At 38.6% G+C, this 20,777-nt stretch overlaps 2 long non-coding RNA genes across 2 annotated transcripts; both read right to left on the reverse strand.

The window, feature by feature from the left end:
- Positions 1-2,703: 2,703 nt before the first annotated feature.
- Positions 2,704-4,036, reverse strand: LOC112559989. Its single transcript, XR_003098454.1, has 4 exons — positions 3,981-4,036; positions 3,601-3,676; positions 3,185-3,359; positions 2,704-2,906 (listed from the first exon to the last, which is right to left on the reverse strand). It is a non-coding gene; the product is annotated as an uncharacterized LOC112559989 (long non-coding RNA).
- A 3,956-nt stretch (positions 4,037-7,992) lies between these two features.
- Positions 7,993-9,346, reverse strand: LOC112559988. The gene is made up of 4 exons (XR_003098453.1): positions 9,269-9,346; positions 8,888-8,964; positions 8,469-8,646; positions 7,993-8,193 (listed from the first exon to the last, which is right to left on the reverse strand). It is a non-coding gene; the product is annotated as an uncharacterized LOC112559988 (long non-coding RNA).
- Between the last annotated feature and the right edge of the window lie 11,431 nt (positions 9,347-20,777).

Consider the following 20,777-nt stretch of genomic DNA (forward strand, 5'->3'; position numbering starts at 1 on the left):
TTTACAGGGAAAAATGTCATTGTAGTGAGTAGCCACCAGCTTTATACATCCCCTGGAGCAATGATAACTTTTAATCTTATTATTTAAAATAACAGAGCAAGGAGAGGACATGTGGAAACAATTCTCTGTAGTGTTTGTCGGTCAGCAGTAAGTAATACTTACTAAATGTAGCTCAGCTTGAATCCAAGTCGCCGGCAGACTAATACTATTATGGGTACGTGGAACCTGGGTTAGAAAAGCACAGTTTGCTAGAGAACAGCCTTTATAGGCTGCTATACATGTGTTATACAGTGTGTGCCTACGTCTTCCGGAATGGTGTTCATGATCGTCTTTACCACTCACGTGAAATGAGTGACCAACTGACCTAGGGCAGTGAGTGAATGAATGCGTTTTTGAGTGAAACAAAGGTAATTTGAATCCGAAACCACTCTTTTTTTATTTTTATTTTTTTATTTTTTTTTTAGAACGGCAGATCAGTCTCACATAGTAATAACAACTGGCCACTCTAATGCGTAGAAAGACAATGTTTTGGGTAAAAGGAAACAGGGGTGCGGCTTTCGTGTGAAGCAAAAACCTTCTGTATTGGCCACACCATCCATGAGTATGTGATGCACACAAACATGTTTGTGCACCTGTACATGCCTTCGCACGTGCGTGTGATGCTGTGCCTGTTCCTGTGACTGATAGACAGACACACAGACAGACAGACAGAAAGAAAGAAAGAAAGAAAGAAAGAAAGAAAGAAAGAAAGAAAGAAAGAAAGAAGGAATATAAACAGTATCAACTTATATTCCGACAACGTTTGGTCTCCAGGATGATACATGCTGTGGACTGGTTCCCCACCATTCTCCATCTCGCTGGTTTACGCCCAGGTAAGAACATTGTCTTCACCTTAGACCACCTACAGTGGATACACCAAAAGCAAACAGACTGAATCACTCATTCCTTAACTTTCCCTTGACTGGAAGTGGTCGTTGAAGGTGGCGGATTGGGATTGAGTGGATGGCGAATTAGATAGGCGTGGCAGATGACAAGATCCATCTCCTTGGACGATAATGAGCACGTGACGATCAGTCTGCTTCTTTTCGTTATCAAGTTCTAGTCCCTGTGGTGTCGATTATGAAGGTTCTTTGAAGGACAGTCTGGACGAAATGTGAAACTGAAGGTCTAAAAAGGATTTACTATTTATTTGATAAAAGACACAATGAAATTGTTTGTCATGAAAAACTGTATAACTTGTTGATGACAGATTCTAACATCGACGGCGTCAACCAGTGGGAGATGCTGAGGACTGGCGCCCCCAGCAGCAGAACCGAGTTTGTCTACAACATCGACACCATCATGAACAGCTCCGCCATCAGGTACGGCGACTACAAGCTGCTGACCGGCTCTCCAGGCACCATCAATGACTGGTATCCCATTCCCACACAGGACAACACAATTTCCAGAACAAAGGAGGCGACATGGAAGCCCCAGCTGTACAACATACGAAGTAAGTCACTGGGTTGTGTCTACAGGACATTAACGACAAGAACTGTATGAGTAATGAACAATATCGAGAACTGCCTTCTTAAGTTCATTACCTTATGCTGGATTGAAGTACATAAATAAAAGACAGTTAAAATGAACAAGATGTGGAGGGTAACAACCTGCCTGACAATGTGTTTTCCTGTCAGATGACCCACAGGAGCGGAATGACCTGGCAAAGAAGCAACCTCAGATATTGAAGTTCATGATGAACAGACTTTCTCGCTGGATGGCCAGCGGCGTGAAGCCACAGACCTCCCCTGTTGACCCCAGGAGCAACCCAAGGAATTGGGGAGGAGTCTGGACCCCCGGGTGGTGCTAGTTTCCTGAGTTTGAATTCGACTGGCGATACAATCTCAACTTTTCTTCTCCATGTATCTTGAATCATTAATGAAATTGTTTTTACTCCTCGCTTTGTGTCTACAATTAGTGGAAGTATGTCTGACTGCAAACCTGTGTGCATGAGAGGGAAGACATCTGCCAAAATGTCTGCGTGAGATGGTAGAGGTACTGAGAGTGTCATTAGCTAGAGAAAACAGCAATTGTAGGCTCTGGCCATCTTCACCTACACTTCGCGACACTTTTTCACTTGAATTATAAGTTTCTATATTACCGCATACATTTTCTAGAGTTTTATTGGAGACAATAATGTGTACTAAAATTTTGTAGTCGCTCATATCATACAGAACATTTTTTCTCTCTTGACACATTGAAAACACAAGGAAAGAAGAACTAAGAAAATCCCTTTTAGTGCTCAAGAATACTCAATTTTTTTTAAAGCTTGATATGTTTCGAATGAACGGCATTTATATTTGTTTTATAACTGAAAACACTACCTTATCTACAAAAAGCCAACTTTAGGTTTTAATTAAAAAATGATCAAACTCTATGCAATGTTTATACCTTCTGCAAACAGGGTAAACTTATAGTGAAGAATATACACACTTCTGAATGTATATACCTCTACACGATGTTGTCATTTAACAAGCGGAGTGAGAAGTTTGAAAGTTTTGCTTTTTTTTTAAGTTATTAGTCTCAAAGATGTTTATACAAATGTGCCTCGTGTCTCTTTCTAACCTCATCTGTCTTCCACCTCCACTTTCCGGTGTTGTTGAATAAAATAACACGAGTTATCCCACACGACACAACTCACTCAACATAACATTACCATACTCGTCTTGTTCTGTGATCTCTTTATTCTTTATTAGATCGTTCGAAGTTCACACTTTTAGAACTTTAAAACAAGGTGCATCATGACATTTCTGCAGAAAATGCCTTTAGTCCTGGGGAAATTCTGTCAGCAGCGCTCCAACCTCTGACCTTTGACATCTGACATCACTGCTCCCTAGGGGGATTCATCTTCTGGTGGTGGTTGAAACCTTTTTAACAATAAATCAGTTGTTTAAATAAGTTTAGATATTGTAGTGTTGTGCTTCAACTATACAAATTAAAACTCAACTACCAGACTGTGTAAACCTTTCGCCATGAAAGATCCCTTCCATGTAATGAAGTACTTAAGACATTAACTCTTTACTTCTTTACAGGTACATTTCATCAATTTATCAAGAGCCCTGCGAATATTTTCGCTTCTTCACCTGGATACGAACCTGTGACTATTCTACCTGTAATGTGTCACCTCTCACAAACACTCACATACCGTTTGATTGACACTCTTTTGTTTTTCACCAAAGATACCGGGTATGGACCAGCTCCCCTCACTGCCCGCTTTGCTGTGAAAATATCTTCTTTCACATTTCTTTTTATATTCGACAGCGAATTAGTCTCGTGTTCACCGTTCGTCCCCTTAATCATATCGAAAATCAAGCCTTCAGCTGTAGTAACAGACAAACATATTTAGTACAGAACGTGTGGAAAATATGACAAAATAAACTATTGTTATTACTACTAGTACTTATAGTGATAATCAACGTAATAATCATAATAATTCAAGAAAATCATCAATCAAAGATGATCCAATGAACTTCGTGCTCGGGTTCAGGAAGTAATCATTTTGGGGGAAGAGGGTGATAACAAAGTAGAAAAGACAAAGGCCGATGAAATGTGATGACTTACTGTATAGAACAGACAGCGCCACCAACAGGCAGACAACGATGACCAGTCGCTGCATGTGGATCTCGAGGACAAACTACTGCAAGTGCGAGAAGAAAAGAGGAACTAAGCCAGTATTCATCCACTTAGCCAACGTTCAGTATGATAACAGGAAGCCACAGACAAATAATTGTTGTATGTTGAATGAAAGAACACGTGACAGTGACAGTCTCAGTCTGTTGTCTTAGGTTGCTGTGTCCTGACACTGATGGTGTTCTACACAAACCTCTACTAAAACTGTCAATTCCGTAATGCAATTTACATAGATTTTTTTTTTAAATTTGAACTTATTTTCAACATTAGAAAAGTCAAGAGAATAACCAACTAAGAAATATCTAGCTTACCGTTTAGCCGCACACGAGAGAATCTTTAGAAATTAGAAGACGGTGAGCAGTGGTTGAAGTCTGAGTGATGATGCCCGGGCCTCTGACTTAAATACAGTTTGGCTTCTTTGATGTAAAATTAATTCCCTCTAATGGCGACTTGGCAGGTAGGGGAGGAGGTAACCCACACCTGTCGACTGTGCTACCTGACTATCACAAAAACATTTCTCCTCCAACTCGTATTGTGCATCCAAAGCTGCTTATGGTCTTTACAACTGTATTTCTTCATCCTGTCACAGGTGTAAGTCTGTCTTACTCAAGGTTGGGCAGACCGTCATGTAAAGGGAAGGAGCAGGTAAGGCGAAGACTTTGTTTGTATGTTTGTCAATATTTCATACTAAGCTAAACTAAAGATAAATAACATTAGGCTATAGGTACTGAGCAGAAGTAACATCTCACTGGATTGCATTATAAGTAGTGACTATATTTATCAACAATAGTGGCTCTTATAAAAGTAAACTGAAATAATAGTAAAATAAATTCTATTACTGTTAGTATGTTTGGAGCCACATCAAAGTAGCAAGTTCTCTTTGTGTGTTTACTTGCGTGATTGTTTGTCTGCATCCTAATTTACAAGACTAGCATGATTAACAGTCTGTTTTCTTCTTCCAGACGATATTTGTCAACAGGATGTCACGTGGAGGTTGTAACTATGACCACCCAAGTCTGGAGAAAACAGGGGCCGGGTGAACAGTTCTTCAAGCTGGATGCAGGTTCAAGTTGTCAGGATGACTATCAATGAAATAATGAAAACTTAGCTGACTGACCATTGAAGGCTTTAGTTTGTACAAGTATTATGTGAAAAATAAAAAAACAACTTTTAATTTAGCAGAGGTGCTAAAGGACTGTGGAGAAGAATAAAAGGTTATTAATACTGTGTGTCAGAAAATTTGAAGAATAATAATGGTTTAATAATGAGTGACATCATTAGTCATTGCTTACACTATTAAGAATTACTTTTTATTCAACAACTATCTATAATTTTAGTTAGTACTTAAGCCCATTTTTAATACGATTAAATGTATAAGGACATGCAAGTGGAATTTTTTTTAAAGAAAAAATTCACAAATGTTCAGAATGAGAGCGTCTGTGACACACGTTAGGTCGTTTTTAAAGACTTATTTGCTCTCTTTTTGTATATATTATTTCTTTGCCCCTTCACCTTAACAGCTTTAGGGGGACCAGCCTCACCATGTTCTTTTTTTTCATTCTTGTAGTCCCTCGGGTTTTTGTTGTGTTTGTTGTCTGCTGAATACTCTGTGCTTTTAGTTGCGTTTGACTGTCGGTCTTCTGGATTGTTTTCCAGAGTCTGTGCTCCATTGTTGTCTTCTTTATTGTCTAAAAACTCCAGATTTTCGTTTTTCTGGATTAATTCTCCACTTCCACCCAATTTTTCAACGCTTTTTGCTCTGTCGTCCATTGTCCAAGTAACATTCTCCCCACTGCTGTAGATTGTGCAACTATGTGAGACAACAAGCGGACTTGATCTTCTGGACTCTCTATATAAGTTGTACCTGCTTGAATATTATTTTCCTAACTGTTTTACCACACAGCTTTACTAATGCCAGCTTCGTGATAGAAGTTTGTTTTCGTCAAAAATTCTTTCGCTGTCGTCTTTTCTTCTTTCTTTTTACATGCAGCGAGAGAAGGCGGTGAGTAAGAGAAGCGATGAATCGTAACTAAGCTCACTCGAGTAGTTAAATCTTTTTTCACAATGTCATCAGAAATTAAAAATAAATAATAAATAGAAAAGAAAGAAAGAAAGAAGGAGAGAGAGAAAGTATTTTTTTCCGTGTGAAGGCGACTAGATGTAACAGCTGCTTCGAGGCTCGTCTTCCTCTAATATGAATTATCCCGAAGAAAAAGACACGTGACTACCCAGTAGAATTGAAATCTTTACAGATATCCACAACAGCAGTTATGTATTTAGAAATTGGAGAAAGTATTTAACATAACCTGTCAAAAGTGTGAAATAGAATATGTGTGGAAGTCTAAAGACTGGGATTATACACATTAAAAAATTATTAACACAAAAGGGCGAAACTTAGTGATTAAATAGAGCAGTTTCATCTTTAGGTAAATAATTTTGTGGACAATCATTTTAAAAAATTTTATTGGATGAGTAAACGTGGTCAAAGAACGCCACGCGTTTCAACGACAACAAACCGTAAGTGGTCCAACGTAATAGTTCGGAGGTCACCTCGATGCAAAAATCTCCAATGGTCGTCCATAAAGACAGTGGGCAACCGTGTCTGTCCTATCATGTACTCGTCTGTGTCCTTCTTCTCTCATAGAGACCGTTCCTTGATTCAGAATTTGCTTTATTATTATTTTAGGGAAATCTGTTATTTCCTGATTTATAAATGCAGCACGAGAGAAACACATTCGAAAAAGTACGAAGATTTAATACTTTAAACAAAATCGGTAGATACGACATCAGTATAGGCATCATCTTGAAACTTTGGAAGGCTTATGGTTCTGAAACAATAATCAAAACATATCTCAGCCACATCTGTTACACTCAAGACATGTTACTCTAGCCTCAGTTTTTATCAAGCCCCACCACCTTCAAGTCCCTGTCCAGACGAATAATAAAAATAATAAATAATGATGGAATAAATATTAGTAGACTACGTGGCAGGGAATTAAAACATATTCAATCAATGGCGAAACGTGCAAACATACACATCTGTCTGTCTGTCTGTCTGTCTGTCTGTCTGTCTGTCTGTCTGTCTGTCTGTCTGTCTGTCTGTCTGTCTGTCTCACACATGTGCGCTTGTAATTTATGATTCGCGATTAAACGTGATTCGTGTTAAGATTAAAGGTTATTTTATCCATTGCATTGAAAACTGTAATGAGTATTGCCAGGTAGTAAACCACAATGTTTACTGTCTCTAGCACAAGGTCAGTGCAGTGGGCAGCAGTAAACAAGACATCAGGCTGCACATTTAGGCCAGTGAGTAAAGTTGCACCCTTCAGCTCCTTTTAGGCAATAAATTAAAAAATTTTCATAAGGTGAAGGTAAGAAAAGGCTGTCAGCACCTGTAAACAAAACGCTGCTATTTTTGTCCTCTATTAAAAGAAGGTTTAGGAAGTCTGATTATAATCAACACAGGAGTGGTGCAAGACGCAGGTTGTTTCTTCTTATTCTTGTCAAAATCTCTTCCGACGAGACTTGTCTGCAACTGCCTCATTGTTGTCACTTTATCTCCCCCTACTATGCCCGTGTGGTCAACGGCCCAAAAATGCTCTTAATATCTTCTGAGGAGAATAGCAGCAAATGTAAGAGAGGTGCCATGTGGATGTAAGAGTTCCAGGAAAGATGGACCCTCCCAATTATACCACTCCCCCTTGCATGTAGGCCTAAAGAAAGAACTGTCACATTTCGTTCAGTAGGAAGTTTAGTTGGTGTACACATGTGTCGCGTATTTAAACTTTTGTCATTCAACGCCTCACTCTTGCAACTTTTTTTTTTTTTGTAGATTAATACAGTTCGGATAAAGACTTGCTGAGTGCCCAATGAAATTGTTTTTACTCATCGCTTTGTGTCTACAATTAGTGGAAGCTTGTCTGACTGCAAACCTGTGTGCATGAGAGAGAACACATCTGACGTGAGATGGTAAAGTACTAAGAGTGTGATTAGCTAGAGAAAACAGCAATTATAGCCTCTGGCCATCTTCACCTACCCAATCCCCGAGGTTCTGCAAACAGGGTAAACTTATATTGGAGAATATACACACTTCTGAATGTATCTACCTCTACACGATGTTGTCATTTAACAAGCGGAGTGAGAAGTTTGAAAGTTTTGCTTTTATTTTGAGTTATTACTCTCAAAGATGTTTATACAAATCTGCTTCGTGTCTCTTTCTAACCTCATCTGTCTTCCACCTCCACTTTCCGGTATTGTTGAATAAAATAACACGAGTTATCTCACACGACACAACTCACTCAACATAACATTACCATACTCGTCTTGTTCTGTGATATCTTTATTCTTTATTAGATCGTTCGAAGTTCACACTTTTAGAACTTTAAAACAAGTTGTATCATAACATTTCTGCAGAAAACGCCTTTAGTCCTGGGGAAATTCTGTCAGCAGCGCTCCAACCTCTGACCTTTGACATCTGACATCACTGCTCCCTAGGGGGATTCATCTACTGGTGGTGGTTGAAACCTTTTTAACAATAAATCAGTTGTTTAAATAAGTTTAGAATTTGTAGTGTTGTGCTTCAACTATACAAATTAAAACTCAACTACCAGACTGTGTAAACCTTTCATGAAAGATCCCTTCAATGTCATGAAGTACTTAAGACATAAACTCTTTACTTCTTTACAGGTACATTTCACCAATTCATCAAGAGCCCTACGAACATTTTCGCTACTTCACCTGGATACGAACCTGTGACTATTCTACCTGTAATGTGTCACCTCTCACAAACACTCACATACCGTTTGATTGACACTCTTTTGTTTTCTGACACCAAAGATACCGGGTATGGACCAGCTTTCCTGCTCACTACCCGCTTTGCTGTGAAAATATCTGCTTTCACCTTTCTTTTTATATTCGACAGCGAAGTCGGGTGTTCACCATTCGTCCCCGTAATCGATTTTAAAAGCAAGCCTTCAGCTGTAGTAACAGACAAACATATTTAGTACAGAACGTGTGGAAAATATGACAAAATAAACTATTGTTATTACTACTAGTACTTATAGTCATAATCAACGTAGTAATTATAATAATGCAAGAAAATCATCAATCACAAATGATCCCATGAACTTCGTGCTCGGGTTCAGGAACTAATCATTTTTGGGGAGGAGGGTGATAACAAAGTAGAAAAGACAAAGGCCGATGAAATGTGATGACTTACTGTATGGAACAGACAGCGCCACCAACAGGCAGACAACGATGACCAGTCGCTGCATGGTGGATCTCGAGGACAAACTACTGCAAGTGCGAGAAGAAAAGAGGAACCAAGCCAGTATTCATCCACTTAGCCAACGTTCAGTATGATAACAGGAAGCAACAGACAAATAATTATTTATGTTGAATGAAAGAACACGTGTCAGTGACTGTCTCAGTCTGTGCTGTCTCAGGTTACTGTGTCCTGACACTGATGGTGCTCTACACAAACCTCTACTAAAACTGTCAATTCCGTAATGCAGTTTACATAGATTTTTTTTAAAATTTGAACTTATTTTCAACATTATAAAAGTCAAGAGAATAACCAACTAAGAACTATCTAGCTTACCGTTTTGCCGAACAGAGAATTCTTTGCGGAGTATCTTCAGAAGTTAGATGGCGGCGAGCAGTGGTTGAAGTCTGAGTGATGATGCCCGGGCTCTCTGACTTAAATACAGTTTGGCTTCTTTGATGTAAAATTAATTCCCTCTAATGGCGATTTGGCAGGTAGGGGAGGGGGTAACCCACACCTGTCGACTGTGCCACCTGACTATCACAAAAACATTCTCTCCTCCCACTCGCATTGTGCATCCAAAGCTGCTTATGGTCTTTACAACTGTATTTCTTCATCCTGTCACAGGTGGTAAGTCTGTCTTACTCAAGATTGGGCAGACCCTCATGCATAGGGAGGGAGCAGGTAGATGCGAATACCTGTTTGTAATGCATTTTGATATTTCATACCAAGCTAAACTGAAGATAAGTAACATTAGGCTATAGAGTACTGAGCAGAAGTAACATCTCACTGGATTGCATTCTAAGTAGTGACTATAGTTATCAACAATAGTGCTCTTATAAAAGTAAACTGAAACAATAGTAAAATAAATTCTATTACTGTTAGTATGTTTGAAGCCGCGAGTTTTTTTTTGTGTGTTTACTTGCGTGATTGTTTGTCTGCATCCTAATTTACAAGACTAGCATGATTGACAGTCTGTTTTCTTCCTCCAGACGATGTTTGTCAACTTAGGATGTCACGTGGAGGTTGTAACTATGACCACCCAAGTATGAGAAAACAGGGTCCGGGTGAACAGTTCCTCAAGCTAGATGCAAGGTCCAGTTGTCAGGATGACTATCAATAAAATAATGAAAACTTTGCTGACTGACTATCGTAGGATTTAGTTTGTACAAGCATTATGTAAAAAATAGAAAACAACTATTAATTTAGCAGAGCTGCTAAAGAAGCGTGGAGAAGAATGAAAGGTCGTTATTACCGTGTGCCAGAAAATTAAAAGAATAATAGTGGTCTGAGTAATGAATGACATCAGTAGTCAACTGCTATCGCGCCGTAGAGGACACCGGTGTGAGTTCAAGCGGCTTCTCAGGCTTGCGGGTCACCCACCGGTGGGAGATGCATTGTTGTATTTTTTTAAGACACGTAGAACGCGTAAATAAGCGAATAAACAAGGGAGAAAACACGGGAACCTTCAGGACTTGTTCCTCCAACGATTGCTTCCCTTTAAAGGCTGAATAATTCAACCAATCATGTGTTTCATCGTTTTTTCTGCCACGTATAGTTTGTTTACACGTGAGCGCCATATTGAAATTTTTTGGGTTCGCTCGATTTGACGTGGATTTGTACTCAAACAACAGAAAATGAGAAGAAAACAGTGAGTAATATTAAATTCTAATGTATATTCTAATAAAATATGATCTTTTTTGGTACTTTATGCTTGTATATATCATGTAAAAAATTGTCTTTAATTTCTGAGGTGTGACATTCCGATCGGGTTGTGAAATCTAAACATTTACTATCTTTCATGTGAGCTTACTACAAGAAATCAGAGCCTATAATTCTTCAAATTAACACCACGCAAATGTGTTTAAAATGCTCTTTTAAACGGCGTATCATATATGTTTGTCATTTTTGTAGTTTAACAGATATAAATTTTTTAACACGGGTGAAAATTAGGCACTCGGTGCTCCATAGTGATTTTTTTTCGCGTCGCTCTGTACCTTCTTAGCGTACCGATAATAATATTATTAAATGCATCAATCTGATTTTTTTTTTGGACAAGAACAATGTTTAATCATTTCAAGTTTATATACAGTTATCAAAGTGTGATTCCTGTAGGTGTAACTTGTGCTAGCATGATATATTCTGTGCATCCCTGTGTGAAAAGTTTTTGAAAATTCAATTACACCTACCTTATTTGCTTTGGATTACCAAAAAATTGACTATTCATACAGGATTCACGTAGGAATATTTTTGTTTTACTAAGTTCAATCTCTTATTATCATTTGAAAATTTTTTTCTATTTCTTATAGTTATTTTTTAATGATTTTTTGAAAGCGGTGGATTTCCATCCGTACAGGGTAATGTAACCTAGTATAAGCCTTCCGGCGCGATAGAGGTAAACAATGTCGTGCAGACAACAGTGTCGCTGTCCTCATCGTTGAGTCTCGTTTCTGATTTCTTTTCACAAAAATATGCAAACTTCGTTTTCTTGTTCTTCTGACTAAACGAGGTCTCGCTTACTAGACTGCAAACTAGATACGCAGACATTATCATACATCTACGAACTGTTCTCTTGACGACAAAGTGTTTGCTGCAATGTCCTTTGTCAGAATACTAGTTGCTTACATACCTACATCTGTATGAACACATAGAATAATGTACAGTTGTCCAGTGCGTATGTAGGTATGTGGTCATGTGACTTGTGCTTCATGTGATGTCAGAAGAATGTCTGGGTCTTTGAATGGCGCTTAGTATTAATGGTGGCTAATTATTTACTACTTGCGAATTAAGGAAATAATTGGTATGTACACGTGTGAGAGAGGGTGACATAAGGTTAACTAGTCAGCACAGCGCGAATGGCCGAGCTGAACCTGTTGAGTGAGTAATATGTGTGTTGGTGTGTTTGTGTGTGTGTGTATAGATACTCTGCAATAGAATAAAAGAAGACGATTTGAATAAACTGTCGCTGGCCAGTGCTTCACTTCTATGGGAGACACTACAAATGGAGGGACACTACATGTAGGGGACTGGAGGCTGCTTCTTGTAGTGCCATCGGGTTTTTGTCGGGTTTGGTGTCTGCTGACTACTCTGTGCTTTTACTGGCATTGGACTGTCACTCTTCTGGACTTTTTTCCAAAGTCTGTGTTCCATTGTCTTCTTTAATATCTAACGGTCACAAGCGTCATGTCTACTCCATCTAACTCCGGATTTTCGTTTTCTGGATTAATTCTTCACTTCCACGCGATTTTTCAATGCTTTTTGCTCTACCGTCCAGTTTCCAAGTAACACTCTCCCCACTGCTGTAGATTGTGCAACTATGTGAGACAACAAGCGGACTTGATTTTCTGACCTCTTATATAAATACAGTTGTACCTCTGTTTTATGTATTTTCCTAACTGCCACTTTACTAATGCCACCTTCGTGATAGTCTTGTTTTTCATCTTCTTCGCCGTCGTCGTCTTTCTTCTTTTAGGTCAGCGAGAAAAGGCACGGTGACCCAGCAGAAGTGAAATCCGCCACCGACACGGAAGTTAAGTCTTTTTGTCATCAGATTTAGAAATTAAAAATCAATGGTAAATAAACAAGAAAGAAAGAGAGGGAGAGATAAAAAGCATTTTTTTCTGTGTGGAGGCGAGTAAGTGTAACAGCTGCTTCGAGGCTCATCTTCCTCTAATATTATTTATCCCGAATAAAAAGACACGTGATTCCCCAGTAGAATTGAAATCTGCACAGATGCCCCCAACACCAGTTAAGTATTTAGAAATTGAAAAAAGTATTTAACATAATCTGTCAAAAGTGTGCAATAAAATATGTGTGGAAGTCTAAAGACCATCATTGTTATAAAGAATCTTGATGACTCCCGCTAATTACACCTTCGTAAAATGGCTTTTCACACACTTGTCTGCAGAACAAAGAATAATGTCAAACAGCTTCTACATCGAGCATTATCCTTCTATGGATGAACAAGGAAAAGGATTTTGCTGGTGAAATCGGGTTTATGAGTTTATTTGTGCGTGTGCAAGCGTGTCAGTGTATGTAGCATGTGTAGACCCTTTGTAAACATTGCAAACTCCCACACCAGATAGAGGTATGTGTGAGTACTAAACAGTAATGACTATTATTATTGTATTGTCACTGCAAAATCACAAACAGAAAATTGGGTATAAGTGATTTTGTTGTTGTATACTCTGACTTCTGTTGGAACTTTTGAATTATAAATATTTATCTTCCAGACTGCGAATCACTTTGTTTTTCATGGTAGCAGACCATAATTTTCACGCACTTTATTACCAAAAGGTGGTTGTGCTGGTGACTCAGGAGACAGCAGTCGCAAGCAGACTGGGATTATACCCGTTACAAAAGTGTTAACACAAAGTGGCGAAACTACATGGTTAAATAGAACAGTTCCATCTTTAGGTAACTAATTTTGTGGACAATCATTTGTAACAATTTTATTGGATAAGTAGACATGGTCAAAGAACGCCATTAGTTTCAACGACAACAAACCGTAAGTGGTCCAACGTAATAGTTCGGAGGTCACATCGATGCAAATTTCTCCAAAGGTCGTCCATAAAGGCAGTGGGCAACCGTGTCTGTCCTTTCATGTACTCGTCTGTGTCCTTCTTCTCTCATAAAGACCGTTCCTTGATTCCGAATTTACTTTATTATTATTTTAGGGAAATCTGTTATTTCTTGATTTATAAATGCAGCACGAGAGAAACACATTCGAAAAAGTACGAAGATTTAATACTTGAAACAAAATCGGTAGATACGATATCAGTGTATAGCATCATCTTGAAACTTTGGAAGGCTTATGGTTCTGAAACAAAAATCAAAACATATCTCAGCCACATCTGTTACACTCAAGACATGTTACTCTAGCCTCAGCTTTTATCAAGCCCCACCACCTTCCAGTCCCTGTCCAGACGAATAATAAAAATAATAAATAATGCTGGAATAAATATTAGTAGACTACGTGGCAGGGAATTAAAAACATATTCAATCAAGGCGAAACGTGCAAACATACACATCTGTCTGTCTGTCTGTCTGTCTGTCTGTCTGTCTGTCTGTCTGTCTGTCTGTCTCACACATGTGCGCTTGTAATCTATGATTCGCGATTAAAAATGAATCGTGTTAAGATTAACGGTCATTTTATACCCCATTGCATCAAACTGTAATGAGTATTGCCAGGTAATAAACTCTGAGACACAATGTTTGCTATCTCTAGCACAAGGTCAGTGCAGTGGGCAGCAGTAAACAAGACATCAGGCTGCACATTGTAGGCCAGTGAGTCAAGTGCACCCTTCACCTCCTTTTATGCAATAAGTTAACAATTTTTCATCAGGTGAAGGCAAGAAAAGGATGCAGGCACCTGTAAATAAAACGCTGATATCTTTGTCCTCTATTAAAAGAAGGTTTAGGAAGTCTGATTATAATCAACACAGGAGTGGTGCAAGGACGCAGGTTGTTTCTTCTTCTTGTTGTCAAAATCTCTTCCGACGAGATTTGTCTGCAACTGCCTCATTGTTGTCACTTTATCTCCCCCTACTACGCCCGTGTGGTCAACGGCCCAAAATGCTCTTAATATCTTCTGAGGAGAATAACAGCAAATGTAACAGAGGGGCCATGTGGATGCAAGAGCTCCAGAAAGATGGACCCTCCCAATTGTACCACTCCCCCTTGCAGGTAGGCCTGAGTAAAGAACTGTCACATTTCGTTCAGTAGGAAGTTTAGGTGGTGTAAACATGTCACGTATTTAAACTGTTGTCATTCAACACCTGACTATTACAACTGTCTTTTTTGTAGATTAATACCTGTGAGAAATTTTTTTACGCGTATTGAGATGTGCTACTTTATCACAATCTATGCCACTTGTACCGGTAGAGGTTTATGTCAAATTACTAACTTCGATGTACAAACGTACAAACAAAGACTCCAAAATGTAAAGGGAAGCAACCTTCGACGTCGAATTACAAAATGTATTTCAAGTGGCCTCCCCTTGATTTCAGCACTTTCCATTTAAGTAACATTTACAGTGAGTGAAAATCCAGAATGATGAGAATCTGGCATGTCAGTCCTTTAGGAAAGAAACTTTTCGAACGAATAAAAAATGTGTAGAATTATTTTGTGGATTAGAACCAACGACAGACTCACGTCAATGAAGTGGTTTACAGGGAAAAATGTCATTGTAGTGAGTAGCCTCCAACTTTATAAATCCCCTTGAGCAATGATAACATTAATCTTATATTTAAAAATAACAGAGCAGAGAGCGGACATGTGGAAACAATTCTCTGTAGTGTTCGTCGGTCAGCAGTAAGTACTTACTTACTAAATGTAGCTCAGCTTGAATCCAAGTCGCCGGCAGACTAATACGATTATGAGGTAGGTAGAGTCTGGGCTGGAATAGCAAAGTTTGCTAGAGAACAGCGTTTATGGGTTGCTATAAATGTGTTATACAGTGTCAGCCCACTTCTTCCGGGGTGGCGCTCATGATTGTCTTTACCACTCACGTTAAATGAGTGACCAACTGACCTAGGGCAGTGAGTGAATGAATGAGTTTTTGAGTGAAACAAAGGTATTTTGAATCGGAAACCTCTCATTTGCTTGCTTGTTTGGTTGGTTGTTTTTTTTTTTTTTTTGTTTTTTTTTTGTTTTTTTGTTGTTTTTTGTTTGAGAACGGCAGATCAGTGTCACATAGTAATAACAGATGGCCACTCTACGGGGTGGAAAGACAACGTTGTGGGAAAGAGGCACCCGGGGAGCGGCTTTCGTTTGAAGCAAAAATCTGCTGTACTGGCCACACCAATCATGAGTACGTGATGCAGACAGACAGACAGACAGACAGACAGACAGACAGACAGACAGACAGACAGACAGACAGACAGGAGTCAAACAGTGACTGCAAAAATATGCTTTTCTACAACAAGAGGACCGCACAATATAAGCAAGTTCACTATCACGACCATATTATTAATGACATGAACGAATAACTAAACAAAAACAAAGCCTTAGCAAAAACAACTGCGAAATTATTCTTTTTTAATAATTAATAAAACTCATATTTCCTCACTCATGTTTCATTATCGTCACCAAAACCTAGCTATAGGTTTTTGAAGAGGTCACGTGATGACACTTTAGTGTTCAAAACAGGACAACACTGCCGGCAAGGATCTTTTTACAGGGATCCCCAGTTAAAGTGCAAGTCCATGACGGCTTGAGGTCCTGTAACAGGAAGCTGCTCTTCATTAAAAATCAGTTTCTCTTTTGCAAGCAGTCTGCACGAAAACAGGAAATCCGACACGACAACCTGACAATTATAAAAATTATAGAATGACTCTCATCGGATTTCTTTCTCAATCATGATGCAGGTCATCTAAGTAAACGTCAGAAAAAAACCAAACAAACAACAACAAAACCAACCAAGGCTACATGGAACTATTGTGTATTGTGTCACAGTAAAAAATAAAAAAAAACTTCCTCCAGCGAACCGAAACGGAAGGGCGTCACAAGCTTCACAACATTCTTCCTTGATTACTGATGAAGCTTCAGCCAACTGCTTGCACACCAACACATCTGTTATCGCCATTTGTTTTCAAAGTCTTTGCTCTAGTGTCCACAAATCAACGCATTGCCTACATGATGATTAGCAGATCATGTTTGTATCATTTCCAATCACGATTTTCCAGTTTGCTTTTACATCCACCACGCCTTTAATTTTCTCAGATACTTTGTAGTTCATTTAGTATACAATAAACACATACTTAAATTGAAAAAAAAAAGTTTGTTCAGCAAAGACGATTTCTATCTAAAATTCGCTTTAAAATGAACGTGGTAGGGTAGAATTAGTTACATCTGTAAAATCTAGAAACTTATTTCCTAGTTGGTTAAAAAAAAAGTAAAATTAAATAAAATAAAGGCAGTGGGTGCTGTAGTCGTGGTGATAACGAGTATAACGGGTTCATTGTACTAGGATGCGGCATGTGCAAATAACAAAACAAACCCACTTCTTCCTCCGCCTTTACTTTCCCATAGATATCAGGTAACGATGTTTGCTTGGCAGCTGTCGGGTGGGTAAAGGGTAGGAAAGGATCTACCCTTAGGCTCGAGAAAGCATTGAACCTGCGACCAGCACTATAATTAGAAGCACTAACCACACGGCTCTCTGTTAAACTATAGTCGTTTCAGGAAAATAAGAAACTTCTAGCAAACATTTTAGTGACATCTCAAAATCACGTGTCTCTGACACCTGGCGAAATATTTCTTGCGATGAACGAGCATCCACCCGGGGAAAACAAAAGATTATCTTTATTTTCATCTTGTCAGATATCATATTTTTCCTTTCTATAAAATTACAAGGAAAAAAATATTGACTGGGGCAGATTCAGTGTCTCGATCAGAGCTGTTTGAACATGTATGACAACTACGACATGTTCCTGCCAGTACATCCTGCTCTGTCTTCATGCTGTTTGACATACGGATGTAGAGTGTTACACCGTGTAAAGTGAGACCTGCCTAAGACCTGGGTACAATAGTCTGAGGCCTTAATCACAACAAGCAGACGGAGGTCCTCGAAGAAAAGACTTCATGACAGGATAATCTGTGTCCTACAGCACGAGGAAAAGTTAAAATGGCGTAAACACCAGTTCTATAGGAGACAGCAGACAAGGGATTAATAGGAGAATTACAAACTTCTTTAGAGATAGGTTCTCGAGGGGTATCTCTCAGGAATATTTGTTACTACTTATTAATCGAGCCTACGAGGTTTTGCCGAAGCGCCACCTTGGAAGTTCTTACTAGTGTACGCTCATTAGGCGAAACACCTCCCGGAGGAACGGCTTCTAATGGACATCTGAAACTTTTGTATTATTTCTGTCTTAGAGACAAACAAAGCACAAAGGGGAGGGGGGATTTCTAAAAACTGAGAAAGCTGGGGTACATTTGACAAGTTTATTCGCGGATACCAGTAGCAGCTTCAGTTGATCTTCACCCATTCACAACATTTCTTACATTAGTGAATCATGATGCTCGTTTGACTGTGAATATACCGTTGTCTTTATTTAAACAAATTGTAGACAATAGTGTCGACGTTCGTGGAGAAAAGCAAACAACGGTATTGCGAAGTAATTTTCATAAATCATCCTTTGCTTTCATTCTGTCTGTGTCTTTACTTTCTCTGTTGTGTTATTTTTACTGTCTGTTGGTAATGGCCTATGTGCGGCATGTAAATGTCTGTGTGTGTGTGTGTGTGTGTGTGATTGTGTGTATGATTGTGTGCATGTTTGTGTGTGACTGTGTGTGTGCTGCTTCCCCATCAGACATGATCTACAACCGTGCAGTTATTATAATTAAACCGTGCCTACAACTCTTGCGGAAGTAACGGAATGCCATTACAAGTGATTAATCCATGTTTTGGTGACAGTCATTACAGGACACAGGCGTGACGCATGTTGTCAAACAAACAATATTTGATACCACAACACCATCCTGTCTTCCCGTCTGAGGCACGAGCCTCGCCCTCGGCGATCAGTCGATAAGTCGTCGCTGCTGACGTCAAACAATTACGATTTTATTAATGGCTCACTGAAAACATTGTATTTGTTTACAAATACCGAATAACAAATATACAACGTATCAAAAACAGAATAACGAAAAAAAAAAACCCACCAAAAATAGAAGGCTACAAAACTATACCCTACAACAAGAAAAAGTAAAAGCTTTAGTTATAAAAGACAGCTTTTATAGCCCGGAAGACATTAAGCTAAATCTCTAAAATATTTCCAACATGACCACAACACAACATCGCAATGAGAAGATAACGAAAAGATGATTTGGCTTTAGTCAAAAGCTTATTAACAGCTTTTCTTATTAAAGTTAGTTCACATATTGATGGTGTTTTAAACAGCCATTATGTATAATCTGTTTTACATGTCGCTGTTTTTATTGCTGTAAAGAAGCATGCAGATTACATTTCTAGTATTTGCTGATTTTTTTTAAAAATTTGCAGCTGTTCTCTGACTTTCTACTGTCAACGTTTCATCTACCAAACACACTTTACAAACCAAATGTAGTTTAAAAAGTTTGCATATACAAAAGAAGTATTGCACAAAAAGTTAGGGAGGATGGAACGATATGGATCAGCACAGAACATATAAAAGAAACACATATATATATATAAATGAGAAAACACGCAAAAGAAATAAATGATACTAGACTCATCAGCATCTCTCATTACTAGTGCGAGGTGGGTTACATCAGTTTGACCGTTTCAAGTGTCGACTGACAAATGAAATTAATAGTCAGCGAGGAGACAGAATACCATTCATGTAAAAACAAAAGGAAAGAGTAAACAACAGGTGATCGGCTCGCTTACTAAGTGATATCAGGTAACGAACAGGTGAACAATGGGGTCTTTCTTAGTTTCTCGAAAATCTGTCTTCCTTTTTGCGAATTTTAGTTCATGGTGTTAATTAATAGAGTAGGATGTTTTGTTTTAGGTCTGGACTTTACCCTCTTAGCTTCCTCAAAAATAACAGTCTTTTCTTTCTTCTTACCAGTTCCTGTTTCGATTTTATTAGAGTTGTCAGTCACAGAAAAAACTTATTTTTATTTCTAACATCGTCGTAAGTCTAGCGGCTTCCATAAATACTGCATTATCATGTTGAAAATAGAACTCCGTTGTATTAATTGATAAATAAATACAGTTTTGAGCCTTTCCTTACAAAGTACACTATTCAGTTTTCCTAGACTGGTGTCTAGCATGATACATACTAACCCAAATAAAGTTTTGATAGTTTCTTTATTTAAAAAGTATTCAGTTCGCACCAGTGATACACATTAGCCAAAATGACTGGGAAGTTGTCAAGCTGAAATGTCCTTCTCCTTAAACAATGGGTCTCAGCTTGTCATAAATGTTTTTGAGTCTCCATGTCCAGCAATGTTAGTAAACACACTGCCCTCTGACCTTTAATTGGCCTAACTAATGAGCATCTTCAAGTTTCTTCATTTCCTGCTTTACATTTCAGTCCATCGTGCCCGCAGACCAGGAAACATGTTGTGAAAACAATTGTCTGCATGTTAGATGCATGTAAACACGAGGCACTATTTGGGTAAATACTTTTGTAAAAACTGGTTTTAGCTAAGTGCAATGTACAGTTTCCCCAAGCATGGGTGAATACAACTCCTACCCTTCATTGTAGAAGTACATCGCTTCAAACATTATCATACACAGAGAGTGGTCAACATAGCAGACATCAATATATTATCAATATATTATCTAGGCACCCAGTAGTGGGAGAGCTTGGACCTATCTGAATTATCTGTGACAAACGTGACATTACGGGTTTAACCTTTCTTTAATGGTGACGTGTACAGGTGTGTTTTACTAAAACGGAAATGGCTATTCCCAAACAAACTTGGCAAAAATAACATCTTGCAAGGATTTTACATAGTGCTTAAAAAAGCTGCAACCTGTTACATCTTTAATACGGAGCGTTCAGTTGAACTAACAGTAAGTATAATCAGTTTAGCTAAGGACTTGACAACATAGTTTATAGGGAAAATTGTGGTCTTCCATACACATGGTATATATCGATGTAGACAGATCTGTAAGTGTTCGATTCTTTGCCGTCGTGGTCCATAATAGGCTCGGGATGTACGGATAAAGTATATGGAAACTCATGAGTGTTGAAGTACATGGGAGATATGTGTTTTCAAGGGTCATCGTCCTGAGCCGACAATAACAATGCTCTATAGGTCAACGGCAAAGCAGCAGGATATCAAAACCTGATTAAACCAGCATAATCTTGCTAGAGGAGTAAAAACCTTCTCGTTGTCTTCTTCCTTTTTA

This window comes from Pomacea canaliculata, linkage group LG3 (genome assembly GCF_003073045.1).
Source record: "Pomacea canaliculata isolate SZHN2017 linkage group LG3, ASM307304v1, whole genome shotgun sequence".
NCBI lineage: Eukaryota > Metazoa > Mollusca > Gastropoda > Architaenioglossa > Ampullariidae > Pomacea > Pomacea canaliculata.